The sequence below is a fragment of the Gavialis gangeticus genome, unplaced genomic scaffold (assembly GCF_001723915.1).
Source record: "Gavialis gangeticus isolate Ggan-Ray unplaced genomic scaffold, GavGan_comp1, whole genome shotgun sequence".
Classification (NCBI taxonomy): Eukaryota; Metazoa; Chordata; order Crocodylia; family Gavialidae; genus Gavialis; species Gavialis gangeticus.
The window spans coordinates 46178468-46192141 of NW_017729030.1; the positions used below are offsets into that span (position 1 = coordinate 46178468).

Consider the following 13674-nt stretch of genomic DNA (forward strand, 5'->3'; position numbering starts at 1 on the left):
GGGGGGCTTGTGGCAGAGCCGCCCACACAGTGCGGGGCAGTGGGGGGCAGCGGGATAGCCCCCCCCACCTGGCAGCAGCCAGCGAATGGGGGCTTTTTCTTAAAGAACTGGGAGCTGGGGCTGGGTGGGGCAGCCATAGTGGGGCTGAGAGAGCAGGCAGGGGCTGGAGTCTGGCAGTGGTCCTCCCATTGTCTCCTCCAGCCTCCCCTCCTCTGCCCCCTACTTACCAGCATGGAGTCTGGGTCCAGCTCCCTGCAGCACTGAGCAGGGACTGCCTGAATCACCGAAGCTCTCCAAATCTTTTGTGAATCAATTTGGAGAGCTTCTAATTGATCTGGACCTTTTAATTGGTCTCTTGATACAATTCAGATTCAGAGATTCAGTCACTGAATCAGGCTGAATCTCCTCTGGATCAAATCAGCACCTGAAGCTTCACATAGACCTACTTGCCAGCACTGAACAGAACCATGTACATCAGCTTCTATCAAGTACAGTTATCAAGGCAGAAGTCCAGACTATTGACTAATTGCTAGAGATGGTGTAGCTTCTACACAGTATTGAAAATTAATATATGACAGGGAGAATAGAGCACTGAATTCATGGCCACCCACTTAAAAAAGAGAGTCTGGCAACAGGGGTGTTATTCTTGTTTTATTGGTGATCAGAGGACTGCTGGTAGACTCGGTCCTAAATGAATGCATTTTTTTGACCCAGAGCTCTTTTATGTGGTTCCGCAATGGAAAAAGGGCTGTGAAATTTGTCATAGAGTTCTAACTGGTTAATCTGTTAGAATTTTTGATGGGAATAAATTAGAATTATTAATCAGACATGGCTGTCTGGACAAGCTCTTGGTACAGAAACTCTTGATACAGAGCCACAGTGGAATCAGACTTTGACTCACTCACAGAACTGATTGGCAGGATCCCCTGGGAGGCCCGCCTGAATGGGAAAGGATCCAGAAGAGCTGGATGTATTGTAAAGAAACCTTACTGTGGGAGCAAGAACAAACCATCCTGATGCATAGGAAGACTAACAAGTATGGCAGAAGACCAGCTTTTCTTAGCAGGCAACTCTTTAGCGAGCTAACACAAAAAAGGAAGCTTACAAGAAGTGGAAATGAGGACAACTAACCAGGGAGGAATATAAAAGTATTGCTTGGGCATATATGGATGAAATCTGGAACGCCAAAGCACAACTGGAGTTGTAGTTAGCAAGGGACATGAAGGGTAACAAGAAGGGCTTCTACAGATATGTCAGTAACAAGAGGAAGATCAGGGAAAGTATGTATCCCTTGCTAAATGGGGGAGTGTAACAGGGAACCCTAACCCTGTTACTAGAAGCCAGGTCAAGGCTTCAGAAAGACCCCCCAAAGAAAGAAAAGAGAGGGGAGTGTGTAACAGGGAACCCTAGCCCTGTCACCAAAAGACAGATTCACCCCTTTAAAGCCAGAACTTTCTGGGCATGGAATGCTGGTAAGGAGGGGGTTAAATACTGAGCCTGGCCAGCTAGTCAGCAGACTATAAAAACCCTGTGGAGAGCAGCAGCAAGGGTCAGCACCTGAGGGGGAAGGAGTGCATCTTAGAGCTCCAGGGAGAGGCCTGGTAAGTGGTCCAAAGGCTGGAAGAGGGGACTATGGAAGTCCTGAGAGACAGCAGCTGCCCAAGAAGCCAACAGTGGGGATCAGAACCATGAACCTGGTGAAAATGTAAGCTAGCATGCGGCTTTCTTTGATCACGTTTTTTTTTTTTTTTACTGGGGGGGGGCAGTTATTGCCCTTGGACGGGACTGTCCATATTTATTAAATCATTCCGGTGGTTTGGGTGGGGCTATTAGGGGAAAGAGGAGGCCTCATTTTGGGGGTCCACTGCAGAGTGGGAACCCCAGTGCCAGTGAAGGGGTGGCTTCTTGGGGTACATAGGCCCCGGCACCAGTGGGGGTGCAGGATTTTGGGGTGCACTGACCCTGGCGCCAGAAGGCGTGACCTTAAAAGGCTGGGGTATTCTGATGCACCTGACATGCAACTATTTTTTTTTTTTTTTGTGGGACTAAGCAAGGCCATTCCCTGGCCTTGAGCTTGCACCAGCCCGGTTGTGGGGCTGGTGGCTAGGCCTCTGGGCCAGGGAGATCGGGCTCCAGATTGGAGCAGGAAAGAGGGCCATGAGCCTTAAGAGAACAAAAAAGGGCTATAGCCTTGGAATCAAACTCTGTTTGGTGGGTTTAGATAGGGAGGCCTAGCTAGAGAAAGACCGGGGTCAAGGCCTGTGAAGGCAAAAGACCTCAACATATGAAATACAATAGGTAGTCTCCTGCTTTCAAGAACATCAACATAATAATTTCCATCAAGACGTGGCAGGAGAGTAAAGGACTCAAGAAACCTTAAAGGAGACTCTAAGGGTGCCCCACATAGGGCGCAGATAACAGGGAAGATGGTGCTGGGGAAAGTAACCTGTTACAGGGAGGCAATCTGAAATACTCAATACCTTTTTCACCTCAGTCTTCAAAGGCAAAGTCAGCTTTCAGACTACTGCATCTGGCAGTACAGTTTGGACCAGAGGTAAGCAGCCAATACTAGTGAAAGAAAGGGCTTGGGACTATTTAGAAAAACTGGCCATGTATAAGTCCATGGGGCCAGACATGATGCACCCAAGGGTGCTGAAAGAGTTGGCTGATGTGATTGCAGAGTCGCTGACCATTATCTCTGAAAATCTGTGATTGGGAGAGATCCCAGATGATTGGAAAAGGGGAAATATAATGCTCACCTTTTTAAGAAAGGGAAGAAGGAGGATCTGGGAAACTACAGAGCAGTCTGCCTCACTTCAGTCACTGGAAGTGTTTTGAAGCAAGTCCTCAAGGAATCCAATTCTAAGCACTTGGAGGCAGGGATGACAAGTAGGGGGTGCATGCAGGTGCATGTGCACCCCCTGAGTGTGGCAGTGCAGCCTATACAAAAAGGCACTGCTGATACTGTTGGTGGTGCCTGCGGGCAGTCACTGCTCGCCACCCACCGCCGACACTGCCAGCGCTGTCTGCGGGCAGTCCATGATACCCGCTGGCCACTGCTGCTGCCGCCACTGCTGGCAGTGGCTGAGGGTGGTCGCCGACCTTTGGTCGACGCTCACCACCCTCCTTCCCTGCTGCCGACAGTGCCGGTGGCATCTGTGGGAGCTCCCCCACTTACCGTCACTGCATTCCTGCCGCCACATTCCCCCTGCCACTGTGCCCCCCCCAGCCGCCGGGGGCACAACTCATTCAAGTTTGGAGGGAAAGAAGATGATTACGAACAGTCAGCGTGGATTCACCAAGGGCAAGTCATGCCTGACCAACCTGATGACTGGTTCTATAGATGCAGGAAGAGCAGTAGATGTGATATACCTTGACTTAAGCAAGGCTTTTGATAGTCTCCTACAACATTCTTCCAAGCAAGCTAAGGAAGTGCAGGTTGGATTGATGGACTCTAAAATAGATAGAAAATGTGCTGGATTGTTAGGCTTAAAGCATAATCAGTGGCTCAATGTCTAGGTGGTAGCCAGTATCAAGTGGAGTGCCAGAGAAGTTGGTTTTGGGGCAGGCTTTGTTCAATATCTTCATCAATGATCTGGAGGACGGGATGGAGTGCAACCTCAGCGAGTTTGCAGATGATACCAAGCTGGGGGGAATAGTAGATATGCTGGAGGGTAGGGCTAGGATTTAGGGAGACCTTGGCAAGTTGGAGGATTGGACCAAAATAAATCTCACAAGGTTCAATAAGGACAAGTACAAAGTCCTGCACATAGGATGGAACAGTCCCATGCACTAGTATAGGCTGGAGGCTGACTGGGTAAGAAGGAGCTCTGCAGAAAATAATCTTGGTTACACTGGACAAGAAGCTGAATGTGAGCCAACAATGTGCTCTTGTTGCAAAGAAGGCTAACAGCATACAGGGCTTCATTAGTAGGAGCATTGCCAGCAGATCAAGGGAAGTGATTATTGCCTTCTAGTTGGCACTGGTGAGGCCACATCTGGAGTACTATGTCCAGTTTTGGGCCCCCCACTACAGAAAGAATGTGGACAAATTAGAGAGAGTCTATTGGAGAGCAACAAAAATGGTGAGGGGGCTGGAACACATGACTTCTGAGAAGGGGCTGAGGGAACTGGGCTTATTTAGTCTGTGGAAGAGAAGACTGAGAGAGGATTCCATTGCAGTATTCAACTACCTCAAGGGTAGTACCAAAGAGGAAGGAGCTAGACTGTTTTGAGTGGTGACAGATGACAGAACAAGAAACACTGACATTGAGTTGCAGCAAGGGAAGTTGAGGTTAGATATTAGTAAAAATTTTCTCACTAGTAGTGTGGTAAAGCACTAGAAGGGGTTACCCAGAGCAGTTATGGAATCTCCATCCTTGGAGGTATTTACGATCTGGGTAGACCAAGCCTTGCCTGGGATGGCCCTGCTCTGAGCAAGGGTTGGACTAGATAACATCCTGAGGTCCCTTCCAACCCTCACTTCCTATGTTTTTACCTCAGAACAACAGTGTAAGGTTTCTTAGTCATTGTTCCATTCACTAAACTCTTACACAGCCTCTCCAATGTAACTAAATTTGTTGTGCAATTAAACAGTTGCAGGTCACATTTAAAAATGACAGATGTGCTACACTTTCTGGTAGCAATTTTGTTTGCTATATTTATTTCCTTCCACAATAAACTTATATTGAGAACTTGCTCTTGTCTTGGACAGGATGCCAATTTTAAGGTAAGATAAGCAAAATCAGGTTAGTATAATACTACTTTTGCTACTATTCAAAGCATCTCACAAAATGGTTCACTGTGGGAGCAACACTTCTGGTACAAACTGCTCATCCCATGGCTGACCTAACGAAGAATTTCCTGTAAAAGCCTCAGAAGGCTGACATCTATAAAATTCTAAGTCGCAAGAATTTTTATTACCAGTATTTTGAAATACCGAAGAGGTACAAGTTAACACTTCCCGTCTGTGGCTGTTGAACTTAAGGGACTGCTGTGTCAGAAGCTCATATGCCCTTTGATTATCAAAGGCTCTGCTTCTCCACCCAGAGTATTTTCTGCTAAATCCAAAAGAAGCTACTAATCTGAGCCTTGGATCTTGGCTCTGTTACAACTGGCAAGCATGTATCAATTGGCTCATCCCTTGTAGCCTTTCACCACTTCACCTAGGGTTGGCATTTTTGGAGCCATACTGCCAGTACACCCAACAGCTTACAGTTCTTCATATAAATTTAGATCAATGACATAATATTTGAGAAAAATAGGACTGGTAGAAAGTGAAAGCATATTGCCACATTTGATTTTAAAGGGTGCATACGCATATACTGTCTTTCTGACAGTTAAACTAACTTAACTTTTTGAAGTCAACTTAACTGTCAGTATACACATGTATGTGGAGCAGAGGTGACTTCAATGTGGCACAAGATACTACACCTCCAAGGTGTAGTATCTTCAGTTGTATTATTTAAGTTGACTTTGCTCATAAGATGGTTGCCACCATGTCAAGGAGCAGTATGTGTGTATGCACTGACATGGCTAAACTTAAGTTGACTTAGTTAAGTCACCTTGGTAAATTGACTTAGCATGTATGTGTGTGTATACCCAAAATGTAATGTTTTTCCTTTTTCCCCACCTCAGATGAAAAATCTCAAAGGTGGAAATGGTCAGTTTAAGACATGGTCAATTTATATAAACATGGTTGTATGTACTTTATGGGGGTGGGGGGTGTGGGGGGAAGCAAAGCCATCATTGGAATGCCCTAAAACATTGTGACCTGACTTGGGGAAGCTGGACCAAGTGGGACACGGTTCTTGTGTAAAGACTGTATCAGATTCTGTTTCTGTGGATCAAGATATGTACAACACAGAATATCATTATGTTATCACATATTGGAGAAATTCCTCCCTGTGGCATTCCTTTTTTTTAAGATTATTCTTTTGTCCTATACATTGGAAAAGATACAGCTCTTGGAAAATGGCTATAATGACCCACAATTTTTCTGGCTATGGAAACTAGTCTTTTTTTTTTTCCTGGAATGCTAATAAAATTTAATACAATGTGCAAAATGGAAGACACATTGCAGAATCACACAGTGAAATGTTTTGTGTATAGGAATGTAGGCTTTTAGCACCTATGTTAACTATATGCCACTTTTCCCCTAGACTTTCTATAGGTACCTACTATATATCCTTTATTTATACTATATTTACTTTAATCTATTTTTGCCAAAATATTTTGCTTTTGCTTTTTCTGACACAGTGCTGCTTGAAATATTTATTCATTGCTTTATAAATGCTTAGATGCTCTTGCACCTAAAGAAACATATCCATAGCTATATCAGACTGATGTAAAGTACATTCGACCATTTCTATACTATATAATCAAGTTTATCATCCCTGGTAATAACATTCTCAGGCATGCTGTCCTCCTCAGACTGGGTTGCCTCTTGAATTGGAAGCAAAGTAGCCAAGTCCTGTATGATGCTTGGAGTGAACTAATTATCACTGTTCTCAAGCTAACTAACTTGCCTACATGGATGTAGCTATGCTTTTTTCCGTTTTGGAGGGAAGCCTCCCAGGGCAGTGCAACCTGCTTGAAGGCACTCCTGCCAGGGACTATGAAGTCTCTATACAGATATGGCCCACAAGAGAGAAACTTTTCATTCTTTGGGGCACAAGGTAACTACCATCTGTTTGAGGTTAACTATATACCCACCGCTATGATCTTCTCTCGTCACTAGGTATTAGTAATACATGTGTATGAACTTCTCCTGTAAATCTACTTTATCAGGTTTTCCTGAAAAAACCTCTAGAGGAACTGGTACTGGCCTGTGTATGGGTGAGGCTGTTAGATTATCTGTATCACTGGTCTGACATAATATGGCAAAACCTATGGGCCTACAGAAATAACTATAGAAACTTTGTCAGAATCTGTTAACTGTCACTTGTATGTCATGTGGTGCCAATATACTCTTTGAACTGGGTGGACCCACCCCTAGCTGTGTACCCATTGACCAGGCTTTTCTCAGTGTGGCTTTCTTTCGTATTGAACTAGGAGTTCAGTGCTTAGAGTTGTAGGATCTAGTGTGACATAGGCAGACTTCTCACTGGGTTCAGTAGACCCAAGGAACCTCAAATCTTGACTTCTCTTTTTTTCCTTGGGTTTTGACTAAGGAAGGCCTAACTTCCTAGCATGGTAGGTCATTCTTTCCCTGTGTATATGGAATATGAAGGCAATCTCTCTTTCTCTTGATTAGGAGACCACCTCTGGAACTGCATCTTCTGCTAGCTGCTGGAAATCCACATTCAGCAGCTAACCCAGCTAAGTCCCATTTGGCGCCTAATGGGCAGGATAGGATCTGGCCCTTTGGTCTGAACAAAGTGCAGGCATTTTCATGGGACTCAGTTGTGTGTAGACTGTCTGGCTCATCTACTTGGTCACCCTAGTGCCTCAGGGTGTACATGAACATTTCATTTAGATCAATCAATCAAACTTAGTTTGGTCAAAACTGACAGGTGTGCAAGTGCTCTTATCACTGTCACATGTGGTCTAGAAACAGTGAGCATGGTCTAAACTCAGGTTGCATCCAACGAGGACTATGTTTAGATCCACTTGGGCTAGACCAGTCTAATGAATGTTTGCATGGTTCCCCTATTGATTCAAGTTAATCCACTTTGCTCCAGCATCCCAGCATGAATTGCTGGCCCTGTCCCACTTCACCTCCCTTGCAGGGAGACACTCTGGTCTCTTTTACACTTGCTCCAGAGGTGGGGGGGATGCTCTAATTAAAGCACTGCAGTGTCTCCATGTACCAGCTTTCCTCCCCCACCCTGGCTTAAAAATGAGCTTTAGTTCATGTGACCCTGGCGTCATTTTTAAGCACAGGGACGTTGATGTACAAGATGTGGGAGGCTGCTGGAGCGCAGTCATTGCCATGTTCCAGCAGACTCAATTAACAACCAGTTGGAGTAAAAGAGAGACCCGCATGCCAGGACTTGAACCCACACACACCCATCCACACCTTTACAGCCAGATCCTTGCCCACCTGTGGAAACCAAGATTCTATGGGCATCACCCAACACCATGACAGAATCCATTCCATCCTCCTCTGGTACCCAACCCCACGCACAGACATGAGTCATGGAGAAGAAAGATTTCATTGCCTTCTGGGGCAAGCAGGCTGCTCAGGAGCAGCTCCACAGTAGGCACCACAACAGGGAGATGACCTAGCAGATTGCCAAACATATGTGAGTCCAGGGCCACAACAGGGACTGGATGTGGCACAGGACAAAATCAAAGTGGATAAGGAACCAATTCAGACACATGTGTAATGCCAACCAGACTTCCAGTGGCAGAAAGCACACCATGTCCTTCTATGAGGAACTGTCCCATTTTTTCCCAACCAATAGGGCTGTTACTACCCCATGCACTTCTGGCATCACCAGGGAGGAGGTGCAGCCACCAGCAGGAGGGCTTCAGTGGCAGGTGGCATAGGAGGGCCCTGGGGAGACAGGGATTGGATGCTCAGGAGCTGTTCCCCAGAGACTCCAAAGCACAAGTAGTTCTGTTGCTGGTCCCAGAGGTTACCAGGGTCTCTGGGTTGTTGGTGCCAGTCCCCAGTGATACAGGGGAACCAGGGCCAAGGGTGCAGTGGAACTGAATTTCAGCTCCCTTGATGTCTAGCAGGTATGCGAGTACATGGGCCCCACTGCAGAGAATCCAGAAGACAGATCTAACAGCACACTCATGCAGAACATGGACCCCAATACCATGCTGTCCTCCCTGCAGCCAGGCCTGGGACAAGAGCCCATTCCCGCTCCTCCCCAACCCCTGACCCTCTGATTCAGGGGTCTTCAGGGCAAACACACATGCAGAGATATGCCATTTCCTGTGCCGGGTCAAGGGTGTCTTGCTCTTGCTCCTTTGATGTCTCAGAGCCCCTCTCACTGGTGCCAACATCTCCCACTAGATCTCCTGGTCTCTATGTGGGTTGTGGCAGAGGACCAGCTCCAAACCTCCTCCTAATCCCAGTGCTGATTCTGAGACCAACTGATGAGCGATCACTGCCCAGGAAAGTATGGCTCACACCACACTGCACAGACATAATGGGGACCCAAGCACTGAGGGATATGTTCACCCCCTGGGGGTAGTGACTAATGATGGAGTGCATCCAAAGACAGCAGGCAAGTGTGGTAACAGGGCAATGCTGCCCCACTAGGTCCAAGCCCTCTGCAGGAGATTGTCTCCAGAAGGTGCCTTTTGGGTCTGTTTCCCCTCACCCCACCATGGGACATGTGGCCTCTACAGAGTGTCCCCACAGTCAGAACCCAATACCAGGCCATCATGGCTAAAAAACCCCAAAAGGGAAGAGGATTGCGGGCAGTGTCATGTCCCAATCCTGCCCACGTAAAGTTTAGGGTTGAAGATGCTATCTGCTCCATTTTTTTGTTTAACACTGGTCATGCCCCCACCCTCTCCTTTCCTCTGGCACAGAAAACAGGTGCCTTGGCATTTCACACTTCATCAGTCAATATGTGAGAAGATAAATATGCCTTAGTCACACTTCCCTCATCTCTCAAGGTCATCCCCTATTGCTGGGAATAGTGGACCACTGCCCCCCTCCCCCAAATGCTGGAGCAAAACCAGGCCTGTCCTGCCTCCCCAAACACCATGTCAGGAGCTGTAGCAGTCCACCCTCATCTCCACCCCAACCTCAGCAAGGGTCAAAAACACCCCCTTCTTCCCTGCCCACCCCAACCTCCCATGTAACCCTCACCCCCCTGCTGGTTGCTTCTTGGCAGGACCCTAATTTTGGGGCTGGTCCCACTGCTCACTCTGAAGGCAGGTGACTACCTGGCCCTGCATCCTCCAGTGTGACCTGCATCAGGGTAGGTTGTATTGACTGTACTTTCTGTTAATCTCTGGAGGTTTTTATTGAGTACAAATGCAGTGCATGTGGTGGACTTGTTCTCACTGGTTGTTATGCATCTCAGACTCCACCACATAGTTTAATATTGCTAGAGTGTTTCTTCCTTAGGAGAAGTATAGGAGTAGAATGGCAAGGGGCTACGGATCAGAACTGTGAAGAAACTAAAGCTGTTTTGCTGAGAATAAACAATGACAGTATTTAGATATCTGTATGAGAGTAAGGGACACAACAGGAAAAATATAGTCATTTACATAACACACCTTTATGATGGTTTAGTAAGCAGTATACAAACAAGCAAAGAACAAGTATGTGAAACAAACAAAAGAAAATGTATGATCTCTGGTCTGTGAGCAATGGTCTCTAGTTCTTGTTCTCACACTTCAATGTCCCTCTCCATCAACGATGCTCATCATTATACTATGCATTGTGGACTGGGTTGTATTCTACCTATTAAGCACATAGGTCCATTCGTATTCCACCCTGCTTGAGTCCGTGAAAACCTGTTGAATACAAAAAGGGGTTGGTCTTCCTTCCCTTTGCCGGTTTCTTTGACTCAGTCTTAAGGGTAAGATGCTGGTGTATTACAAAAGCAGATGCATTGATGGATTGTCAGGGGCATGAGAATAAAGCAGTACCTTCCCCACCCCATCTTTCTGTCATCTTCCCATTTATGTGGTTCTCTCAAGACTTTCTTTGTCTAGAAAAGAAGGTTGAGAGAGTTTGTTTATGGTTTTGCATAGTTTAGCTGGGTCTCTATTGCAGAAACGGCTGTGTTTGTAATCACTGGAGCCCCATCACTTCAACCATGGTTGAACACAGTTTACAGGACATGGTCAAATAATAGTTAGCACCTGATGTGGAAAGCATGAGCAGTCCTGTCAGAATGAGGGATGAGCACATTTTTTGGAATGGGTGTCGAACATGGCAGATACTGGCCATCAGTGAACCACCTGTTTCCCACTCTTTTAGGTTTTTATTCAGTGCTTGTGGTATCTAAGTGTAAATACTGACGCTGGGCTTCAGTTACAGCAGCTCCACCCCATTGTACCCCGACACTGTTTTGTAGAGTTGACACAGCCAAGCAGCTTTGCATATGGATAGTTGTAAAAAAAAAAAATCGTATGTGAATTTTGTGCAGTTGGAGAAGTGCCTCTGTTTATCCACAGAAAAGATAAAGCATAGGCAGCAGAAGCACACACTTCCCCACTTTGCCTTACTCCAAACCTGAAGTTTCAGGCATCTTACCAACCTGGGCCATGATTCAACAAAATACAAAAACATGTAACCAAATCCAATTGATTTAAATGGGATTTATAAACATGCTTAAAGTAGCATTAGGTTCAGAATTAAGCTTCTTTTCAGAGATTTGAAGCTATTTCTGGACTTTCTCTTCCATCTTACTAAACTTTCTACTTTGAGGTTCTTTTGCATTACATATAGTATAGCACAGTCCTTATACAGGGTGCACACTGCTGTTAGATTCTTCATTTGGTACAAAGAATGCTTATCAAGATAGAAAGTCAATGAACTGTCCTTCAAAAGGATAAGTAGACATAACCCGAACACAATGTGGGCACCATCAAAGCTTCAGCAATTTTTCAAGGGTCTATCTGTTTTGATCAGAGAAGAGAAAAATTTTGTATAGTACTATGATCCTGAAAAGTTAACACATGCAGAATTCTCATTGACTTTAATATGAGTTATGAACACAAAGGCTAGGTACAGACATTCAAAAAGCCCATGGTGGAATCGATCTAAATTGCACGGTTTTCTGTAAGTGGTGTAGATTAAATTGGTAGTGAACAGAACACACAGTCATGCTTTGGGGGGTGGAAATCTTAGACCAGGGTTAAACTGGTCCATGTGTGCTGAACTTCTGATGGGTTATGGGTATAGACCGGTTTTGTATGCCAAACTTTTGTTCTGTTACAGGTACAGACTGGTTTCCAATTACTTATACTGGTACAAGTGTAATGTCTGTACTTGGCCAAAGGGCTTTGCAGAATAGGAGTTTTAGTCAATACAGCATCCTTAATAAAATTCTCTATGTTTTTGGTTTAATCTGTTGCCTAATGAAAAAAAACCTCTCTGGTCATAGCACAATGAATGCACCTTCATTAACTTAAGTGATTAAAAGCAAAGCCCAAACCCCCTAAAACACTTTCGTAATATTAAAACAAATGGAAAACTTGTCACTGACCCAGATGATGTACAGCAGGGTGGGGTGGCGGGAACAGCTGCCCCAGGTGCTGACTTGAGGGGGGAAGGAGAGAACTACTGCCACTGCTGCTGCATGATCATGGCAGCAGCATGAAGGCAGTTGGAAGTGGCCGCTGCCCCCATGCACTGCAGCTGCACTGTTACATTTCTGATGATGAATAACATTTAGTAATTCCAAAAGCTATACCTACCTGACCTGTCTATACTCCCAATGATTTGGATTAATTTAGATATAAAATCTCTCTATGAGGTCAAAAATCAAGATTAATTTTATCAGGAAGAGAAAGGCAGGGATTTCCTTATACAAAAGTTGATATTTAAAAATGATGCTCCTATTGCACTAAAGCAGGAAGAGAGTCCATGAAAATGCCTCATGCTCTAAAGTACTTTGGTGAAGTGGATACAATTTCCTCAGGAGGTGAATTTAGGTTTGTCAGATTATTAAAATCTTTGCACAACCCGGTGGTGAACTGGAATGTTAGCCTATCATAATCTGAACATAATTGAGAGAGAGTGCTTAGTCACCACGACTTTTATGTCCCAGCCAGGAGGTCAAGGTTTATTCAGAGATACTTTAATATCTACCCATTACTCTTTTTCTTAAGTAGCCAAGTGCCTCTCCCTTTTCTGGGAAAAGTACTCAGTCAGTCCTGGTTAACATGGAGCCCGGGATTCAGCCTTTAATATTAAAATCAGGATGGCATTGAGCAAAGATTTTTGGTGAGAGGGTGATACTTATTCATGTTGCAGGGTAGGTATTGACTTTTTAATTCGAGTTATTTTTTTCTCAAACTTATCCTTCATATCAATAAATAAAAATCACAAAGGAAAATAGCATTTTTTCTTATTAGACTGCAAAAAAAAAAATCTCTATTTAGTGGTATCTGTTTCCAATTTGTCTTTAAGGAAAGGAGGCCAAATAGTTGCTTTTCCTCCTCCTTCCAGAATGCAGCCAAGCTGTAGTCCAACCTGGGTGCACCCACACACACTTACCACCGTGTGCATTCTAGTCCTGCTTCTAGTCAATAAATTTGAGTAGCTTGTATAGTATTCCGAGTCAGCAGCCCACAACGCAGGTTCAACCAGTACCTTTGCCTCACTCACTGTTCTCAGCAGACCACCAAGGCTCTAGTTTGTATTTTTAAACCTGGGTTAAATTGTGGCATAACCACAAGCCATTGTATGCTATTAACAGTGAGGCTCCAATGAATGACTGACAAACAAAATCTTAGCACACTGAGAGTGCTTCTCCCAGTAGTAAACACATGTTATTAATTAAACGATTCTAACAACTGGAAGCTTCTTCTTGATTGACAAGACTATTTTATACTAAATAAGCTAAACAAACAGCCTGTTTTTTTTTTTTTATCTTTGTTAGAAGAACGCTTTTCAACAAAACACAGAAGTATTTTATGGTTTCAAATTCTGAAATGAGTCTTTCATATCCAGCCTTTTATCCGAATGTAGTATTTCCCTGGTCACTAGCTGCGGGGATTCACTACCCAAATGCCTTATGAACACAGAAG

At 44.8% G+C, this 13674-nt stretch overlaps 1 long non-coding RNA gene across 1 annotated transcript; it reads left to right on the forward strand.

Moving 5' to 3' along the window:
• The first annotated feature begins 2247 nt into the window (after positions 1 to 2247).
• LOC109300990 lies at positions 2248 to 13414 on the forward strand. The gene is made up of 3 exons (XR_002098391.1): positions 2248 to 2357; positions 5456 to 5457; positions 13404 to 13414. It is a non-coding gene; the product is annotated as an uncharacterized LOC109300990 (long non-coding RNA).
• The last annotated feature ends 260 nt before the right edge of the window (positions 13415 to 13674 follow it).